General features: G+C 38.4%; 1 pseudogene; it reads right to left on the bottom strand.

The window, feature by feature from the left end:
* Positions 1 to 6,084: 6,084 nt before the first annotated feature.
* Positions 6,085 to 8,675, bottom strand: LOC132225797 (small ribosomal subunit protein uS2-like; annotated as a pseudogene).
* Between the last annotated feature and the right edge of the window lie 579 nt (positions 8,676 to 9,254).

A 9,254-nucleotide genomic window follows, 5' to 3' on the forward strand; every position in this document is an offset into this window, starting at 1 on the left:
GGACTAGTTGTAAAAAATAAAAGGTTGTTAATTAAATTAAATAGATGAAATTAATTTAAAAAAAGAAACCCTTAAAACTTCCTCAGTTGCACTAGCCTCACCTCAAGGATTCAATAGCTACATGTGGCTAGTGTCTACCATATTGGACAATTCAGACATAGACCATTTCCACCCTACAGAAATTTCTATTTGACAACACTGTTACATGTGAAGTCTTTAGAGTGTGGTTCTGACCATATTTTTCCTACATGGACAGAAGTGATTAGGGTGACACATTGGAGTAAAGGTCTAGATCAAGCCACGTTTCAGGCTCCGTCAGCTTCATAAACAATTCAGCTTCCGTGATCGGTTAGAAAGTCTGTATAGTCTTTACTGTGTCCTAATCATGTTAGTTTCAAAATGACCTTTGTCCATTCTTTTTCCATTTTATTGCCACCATTCTTAATAATCATGATAATACTGACAATTAAAAGCTACTTAGTTTTTTCTATGTACCTGATACTATATGCTTCTTATATATCATCTCATTTAATTCTCATAACAATTTCATGAGGCCCACCTCATTTTACAGATGGGAATCTTGGAGTAATCAAGTGTCTTTCCCAAGGCAAACAGTTGGTAAGTGGCAGAGCCAGGGTTTAAATCAATATTTGTCTGATCCAAGAGCCAATCAACTGTTAAATTACACTGCCTTCATCATCACAGACTTAGGTGGCTAGAAAACATCTGGCTGTTTACTTGTTCCTATTTTCTTCCACTGACGGTTCAGACTGGGTACTATTGTTAGACTAATTTTTCCTAAATTTCATCTATCTCCTAAAAAATCGTAATGTCTCTATTTTGTTCTGGCCTTTTATTTAACTGAGTTTTATTGTTTCAGTTTTATAATTCATAAAAGTGTATAATATATTTCAAAATGCATAACTGATGACTTTTGTTTTTAAGAAATATATTTATGTTATTACTATTGTATATAATTGATCATGGCCAGACTTTTAGAGTCCTCTATTTCTACATTCAGCCGACTTAAACTTATAGTTCATCTTTTTGTTTTAATAAGCATCTTCTGCTTTTAATCTTATATTTCAAGCATGTGATTATTTTTAGAGTATATGCTGGGCTCCACAATTATTTATTTAATCTCATATTCCCTTCAATTGCCTACTGACATTTTAAACTTATTAATGAGTTTAATAAACACCTACTGGTTGACTGAAATAAATTTAAATTATGCTTCTAAATTCCACTAGCAAGAAAGAAGGCTAGAAATATTATTTTATGGGAAATACAAAATGACCAGTCTTTTATCAAATAAATATTGAGATTTTGATATCAAGTACATCTTTTGAGAACAATTGTTTTGAGATAATCTGTATGTTACACAATATAAGCTTCCTTTAGCACTTAACACATCAGGAAATATATTTTATTTACAACTCTGGCTGTAAAGTGTCCAATTGCTGGCAAATATACTTTCAACATCGTATAAGCCTTGGAAGAAATTACATCAAAATTAATAGAAGTGCAACTAAACTTTGGCTTCTCCCTAGAAGAAGCTTTGGAAAATGCATTAATTCCCCAAGAATGTCAGCCTTAAATGTAGCTAATAGAAGGGTGGGTTTACATATGAGAGGAAAGGGAGGGAAGATGAAAGAGATCAGATATTGAGCTGTCTTTTAGAAAAGACAGTGTTCCATTGGAAGTACACTGACTTGAGTTTGGAGTCAATTTTGGGGTTTGAGTCCATTTTTTGCTGCTTCCTGTGTCCTCTGAAAGTCTTTTATCCTCTCTGATCTTCATCCTTCTCATCTGTAAAATGTGAACAATGGTAACTGTCGAGGAAAAATTAATGACTCCCCCACCCCCAAAGATGTCCATGTTCTGACCACTGGAATCTGTGAATGGGTTATGTAACACAATGAGAGAGGCTTTGCAGATGTGATTAAAGACATGCACCTTGAGATGGGGAGGCCATCTTGGATTATTCAAGGGGGTCCATTCTAATCACACAAGCCCTTAAGAGCAGTAAACTTCTGCCGGCGGAAATCAGAAAGATGACAGGAGGTAGGAAAGATTTGAAATGTGAGAGGGACTCACCCTAATGTGGCTGGCTTTGATGGAGGGAAGAGGCCATGAGCCAGGGATTGGGGCAGCCACTAGAAGCTGGAATGGCTCTTCACTGATAGCCAGCAAGGAAATGAGGACCTTGGTCTCACAATTACAAGCAACTAAATTCTGCCCACAACCCGACTGAACAAGGAAACAGATTCTCCTCTCGAGCCGCCAGAAAGAAACAGCCCTGATGACATCTTGATTTTAGCCCAGTGAGGCTCCTTTTGGATGTCTTACCTTTAGAACTGTAAGATAATGAATTTGTGTTATCTAACTCACTAAATTTGTGGCCATTTGTTATACACAATAGAAAATCACACAGTGATGCTATTCCATCTGCCTTATGGGGTTGTTGTGAGATAATGTGTATAAAAATGCATTGTGCATTGTAAAGCAGTATACGCAGGCTAACTGTTATCATGAATGTTCTCAGCATTATCAGGCTCTATCCTGCTTTTGAATTGTCAACTTTTAAAATGACAGTCTTGCCCTGACCGGTTTGGCTCAGTGGATAGAGCGTCAGCCTGTGGACTGAAGGGTCCCAGGTTCAATTTTAGTCAAGGGCATGTACCTTGGTTGTGCGCACATCCCCAGTACGGCGTGTGCAGGAGGCAGCTGATCAATGTTTCTCTCTCATCAATGTTTCTAACTCTCTATCCCTCTTTCTCTCTGTAAAAAAATCAATAAAATATATTTTAAAAAATAAAAATAAATAAAATGACAGTCTTAGAAAAGAATAACTTGTATCTACTCTGTGCAAGATATTCAGCATATGGTACGTCATTTCATCTGTACCATGACCGCATGAAGTAGAAAGCATTATGCCATATGAGGGACCTGACCAGAAATGTGACTCTGTTGGATTTTATAAGATTTATATATCTATTTTATAATTAAAAGTGTTTAATGTTTAAATTTTTTATTGAGAAATGATTAGCATATAACATTTTGTGAATTTCAGGTAAGAGTTCTATTTCCAAAGGTTTATCTACTTTCAGGAAACAATCAGCATAGGAAAAGTTTAAAAATGTAGTTCCAGTGACAAAGTACTAGGAGAACTGATTTTAAGTTTTTCTTTTCTCTGATGTGATCACTAAAGAAGAAAATTAAAACCGAAGTTATCAGAGAGAAACAGATGCAGCACTTGAAGTGATTAAATGTAAGCTATTATTCAGAGTGGTGTTCATGAGACTATGCACAGTTTACCTTTACATCCTGGCTTGGAAGATCCCTCCTGCTGAACTGTGGGCTGTGATCAGACACAGGTCCCAGCGAGCTGTCTGCTCTGTGCACACTCTGTGAGATGAGAAATTTAAAGAAGAATGCTCATTGTGAAGGGGAGGCTTAAGGTACATGGCTTTGAATCCTGAAATCCCAAAAATATCTCCATGGAAGAAAATGTTCTTTGAAAATTAATTGAAGACGTTCAGCCTCATGCTTGGAAATAGTGAACCAAACAGCCTCAGACTTCAGTCATGCTCTTTCATGCAGTCAGAGAAATTGCTGTTAAGAGGGAGATGCTGCTAGAAATGGCAGGTCATAGGAAGGTAGGCAAATATTCTGTGTTACTTAATGATTTTTGATGCTATTGATATCAGTGTTCTGAAATTTCTAGTAATTATTTGAGTCTCTGCACTCTTGTTCTTCAACTCTCTGATGCAATGTGCTTGTCTAAGTTTAAGGATATAGATTTTGGAAAGTATTGGGAAAAATTTTCTTGACTGGACAAAGTTAAAGAAAACATACCCATACACATGTGACCGTAATTCCAGGGCTGACATTAGCAAAAGTTCTGAAGTGTAGGCAGATTTTTTTTCCTGGACTTTGCACTTCTCTATTCTCTGCTCTTTCCTCCATTTCAAACTCTTCCACTCCCAGGCCCCCAAACACTCTTATGTTATCCTCATCCTTCACAATATTTAATAAGCTGATTTACCATTCTGTATTCTTGACATACTTAAGGGTATTTGCAATTTAATGGAGACCTTGGTAGGTGCAGTTATTCAAAAGGAAGAATTTATAATGGAAACACTGCAGAATTTATTTTAAAGTCTCCTTAGACTAGAGTGTCTCAAGACACTCTTTAGTATCCAGTTGCCCATTTCATCTCAGTATTGTCCCTTTCTCAGCCCAGTAGCTGAGTGTAGATGCAGCAAAACATCCTGGGCACTGGTTGCTTGTTGTTCAATAGAGTCCGCCAATATTTGGTGGGTTCTAGTTATATTCAACATCTCACTATGGCTGTGAATTATAAAAACAGATATGATCAAACTCATATTCATTAAATATTTAAATCCATATTCACAGTTAGTCCCACAAAAATTACACTATTATAAGAAATATGGCAGAGATACTGTATCAACGTCCTTAAGTCACTATTTCCTGCAAAGCGTATTATACCCATAAGCATGACACTGACTATAAAGTTGATGCTAATGGTAAATACACATCCATTGAATAGACCATCCCTTAAACAAACACCTGGGCTTTGTACCCGGGAATAAAACACATGGGAGTCTGAGGGAAGAACAACTTTCCTTTACCCTTTCTGGCTGGTCTAATGATCAAATAGACATTAGATAAATTAACAAGGAGAAAATAATCAAATTTAATACATACACATGTATGGGGACCTCACGTGCATGCCGGGCTCTGAGGTAGAAAGGGGGATTGAGGTATATAAGACTTTCTGATCTAGAGATGAGACAATGCACCTCGGGAACTTTAAAGGATTATTGCAGGATGATAAGAAGAGCAGATGTTCAGTAAATACAAATTTGTCCTGACATATAGGTGGATCAAAAGGTTATCTCCTATTATGAGCAAGGCCCTTAATTCAAGTTCTTCTATGCGAAGGGAGGGGCAGAAGTTTCTCGTGAGCCTGAAGCTAATATTGCCTTTTGCTCAAAACAAATTTGTATTCTACAGAAGCACATCTTTGAGTGGCTTGTTTTGAATCCCCATGCTTTTCTCTTCTGAAACTTCCCTGGACGTTTCACATTCCAGAAGTTGGGTTGGTAGATTGTTCTGTATCTCATTAGACCAGGCTCAGTCTTGAGAGAAGTTCAGTTCAGTTAAACAGTTGTGTCACATTGCAGATGGACTCGAAAGTTAAGCCTATGGTGAAAGCAAGCAATGCAGTATTTAATAAGAGGCATGTCTATAAAAACAAGAAAAACAAAGGTTAAGCTTGAAGTGGGCTATAATCTTGGTTTCTGAGTTCTGAAAGCAGCTGCCAAGAAGATTTCTAGATATCTGTCTCAAATCAACTTCAGATAGGATGAAGGCAGACAGTTACAGTCTGATATATCCTCCTAGTCTGCAAGTTGAATGCCTCTGGTGATCTCTGCAACAGACACGAAGATTGTCTATACATGAGCTATTGTGGTGATTGCTTTGAAGTCTATATCAAGTTATCCCACTTTAGCTTGTGTGGCCTTGGAAAAAGGGCCGGTTTTTTAAAAAATGTATTTTTTTTTTTTTATTGATTTCAGAGCGGAAGGGAGAGGGAGAGAGATAGAAACATCAATGACGAGAGAAAATTATGGATCAGCTGCCACCAGCACGCCCCCTACAGGAGACTGAGCCTGCAACCCTGGGAATGAAACAGTGATGTCCTGGTTCATAGATTGATGCTCAACCATTGAGCCACATGGGCAAGCAGGTTTTTTTGTGTTTTTTTTTTTTTTTTGAGACTGTTTATTTTCTTTCTTCTTTTTTTTTTTTAAATATATTTTATTGATTTTTTACAGAGAGGAAGGGAGAGAGATAGAGAGTCAGAAACATCGATGAGAGAGAAACATCGATCAGCTGCCTCCTGCACACCTCCTACTGGGAATGTGCCCGCAACCCAGGTACATGCCCTTGACCTTTCAGTCCGCAGGCCGACGCTCTATCCACTGAGCCAAACCGGTTCTGGCAAGAGACTGTTTATTTTCTGTCTGCCTTATTTCCAGTTTGTGGATGAACAGCTTAAGACCACTCAGTGGTTGTTCCTATGTGGTCAGTGGCCTGAACAGTGGGGGTTGCAGAGTGGCAGGCTGAGTGCTCTAGTCTTCAGTAGGTTATTGCAGGACAGGCACAGGGGGCACCTGCACCTTCAGACAGCCTGCGACCTCAGGCTGAATAGCAGTGAACTCCGGAGCTGGAGCAGTCCATTCACCCTGAAATTCCTTCTTGGTCACAGCCTTTTCAGCAGTGGCCTGCTCTTCCTTTTCAATCTCTTCAGCGTCTCCGTAGAAGTAGAGACAGACATGACCTTCCCGTGGGTGTTCATGGGAGGTGGCACTGCATGTGCACAGAATTTCCCAGGCCAGCACTCACCACATCAGGCCTCCTGAATGAGCCTCCTTTTATTGTGAGGGTTGGCAGTGTCCACACAGCACAGAGGGAGAGTCTGTGCTACATGGAGCAATGGCAGGGAGGTTAATGGAAGACATCTGTGTGAGAGGCTGGTCCTCAGCCCTGGGACCAGTGGCCACCAGAAATCTCAGCTCCCAGAAGGCTGCCTGGACCTGGTCATGAAGGTTCCAGGAGTGAGGTGGCCAACAGTGGGAGTGGCTCCAGTGGCAGCAGCAAACCTCAGCACAGCTCACTGGTCAGTGTTCCTGGACGATATGACACTGACTTCAGCAGGGTTTTCAGTGGCGACAATGGCACAAGCTGCCAACAGGAGCTTCTTCCACGTTTCTTCAGATTTATGAGGTAGACGCCATCACTGTTCCTGTTGAAGATTTACTGCTCCATTTTTTTCAAGTCAGGTTGGTGCCACCTAAGTGGGTTCTTGCTGCAAAGAATTTGAGGAAATGCTCATCCTTCACTTTCAGTACTTTTAAGTGCTTCGGTCATTGTGCAAGTTTCCCTTTAAGTTACTTGGGAACTGAGAACAATGCCCCATGGGCCCCTCTCTGGGCAGCACAGTAGGCAGGGGAACAGGCAGTTTTAGTTCTCAATGATTCCAAGTCAATGGATGGAAAAATGTAAATGTTAGTTGAAGGGTTGCAGACAAATGTTTAAGAAAACTAGAAAAATTCAGAAAATAGTCCAGTCTGAAGGTAGGATTAAAAACACACAATCAAAAAACCCTCAAGCTAATGAACAGCACTGTAATATCCACAATGGTATAATACAATTTCTATTGGAACAATTTTTTCTCTCTAAGATGACACACATTTTTATCAAAGATAGCCAAATTAAGACCATTTTCAGTAAGCTTGGCCTGATTATTTGTATAAGTCCAGCAGGAATAGTAATTGTGTAGGCTCCTTTAAATCTGCTTTGCTGGAATTTTTCATAAGGAATCTTTAGATTGAACTTAAAAAAGCCTTGAGCTTAGGAACCCAAGCCGCATACTTGCCATCAGACTTAGCCCACAATACCCATGAGGTTAATTCCTCTCTTCTCGAGGTCTCCACTGTATTTTGAGGTCTTTCTTTGCATATCCCAGGAAGCAACCTTCATTCCTTACCTGGAAAGACTACTTTAAACCATGTAATCATGGTACCATGCTGTTTTCCCAAGGGGCTTTTATTGGCTTCCAAAGTCAATCTTAATTCCTTAATACTTTCTGGTCATATATGAGCCTATGCTTTTCTCTCTCAAATATGGCATTCCAGTCAAAGCCTTATAAGATTACTATTTTCCAATTGTGTCCTGTTATACAAGGAACAGATTCTTATGGAACTTATGCAAACAAACATATTACCATGAAAATAAAAATACTTACTCATTGAGAGTTTGGAGGGATCAAATTGAAAGAGACAGACAAAAATTAATGTTTTAATACTACTAACGGAGGTGTACAGAAGAAAAAGTCTTGTAGACAATCTGGAAGACAAAAGATTTTAAAAATCAGCACTATATCAAATATGAGTCATAAAATTATAACCCTTCTCATCAGTTCATTCAGTCCTGTGTAATTAAAGTTATTCTGCTTGGATCTAGTTATTCCATTAGTTCTCTTGATATTGCCTGATAATTAAGGGTATTAGGGTCAGTGATAATTCCAAAAAATTCCCAGGCTGTCTATCAAGGCTTGTATGGTTTACTCAGTGAAATGTGTGACTTAATCACTAGAGATTTTGGGAGATATACCCCGAGTAGGAAACATTTTCTAACAGTTTCTTTGCCATTGTGAGGGCATCAGATCTGTGGCAGGAGAAAACTTCAATTCATACCAAAAAAAAAAAATAAAAAAATACACATAACATCAAGGACATATTGATAACCCAAACTAAGTGTCAGTTAGATGAAGTTCAGCCCAAATGTACTAAAGTGGATGAAAAAAACACAGAAACTGAAAAAGTTCCAGGGAGCTGGGAAGAACTAAGCAGCAGCCTTCTTGGGTTCCCACAGCCCGGACTATTCATTTGTTTTATAACCATTGTTTACCAATCTTAATTCCTCTGATTCAGGAGCACCCTGTCGCCAAGTCATAGGACATAAGGATGACAAAGGTCAGGGGTCATTTTTGCAAAACCAGAACGGATTTCATCCATATGTACCATAACCTGACACTTGGGTTCGGTTGCTTTCATGTATCCTTCAATTTTGATCACAGACATCTTATGTCAGGACATCTCAGATTTCCAGCAACTTCACATATATTTCTGGAACATTTATATCATACACAAATAGAGCATAAAGAAGGCTCAATGTTATTTTTTATTTGGCAGTGCTTCCCATGTAACTTCATACACCCAAACAAGTTGTATTTGTTTAATATTTTTCTTTTGTAATGAGAGAAAACTAATCTTTTGAGGTGTTCTGTGGTCCTTTCTGGAAAACCCTAAAGTCATTCCCAGGTCAAGACTCTTATTTGTAATTTAAATTTTGGAAAGTCTGTCTAAATATATCAAGAGGTTTGGACATTTGATTAAATAGGATCATAAGTTATTATGAAGTCATACTTCATTACCGATTTAACCAAAGTGGCAATAAAAGAGTTCGAAGAAATCAGAGAAGTTTACATAATTGCTAGCAAAACTTTATTTCTTACTATTGAGAAGATTCAATTTCCTTAAGTAATCAAGGACCTGATTAAGACAACATAAAACAAAATCACATTAAACATAAAACACAGAATCTTTTCTTTCTAGGAATAAAACTTTTTCACAGTATCAATAGCAGACCAATAGTCCTGT

The sequence above is a fragment of the Myotis daubentonii genome, chromosome 2, assembly GCF_963259705.1.
Source record: "Myotis daubentonii chromosome 2, mMyoDau2.1, whole genome shotgun sequence".
Taxonomy (NCBI): Eukaryota; Metazoa; Chordata; class Mammalia; order Chiroptera; family Vespertilionidae; genus Myotis; species Myotis daubentonii.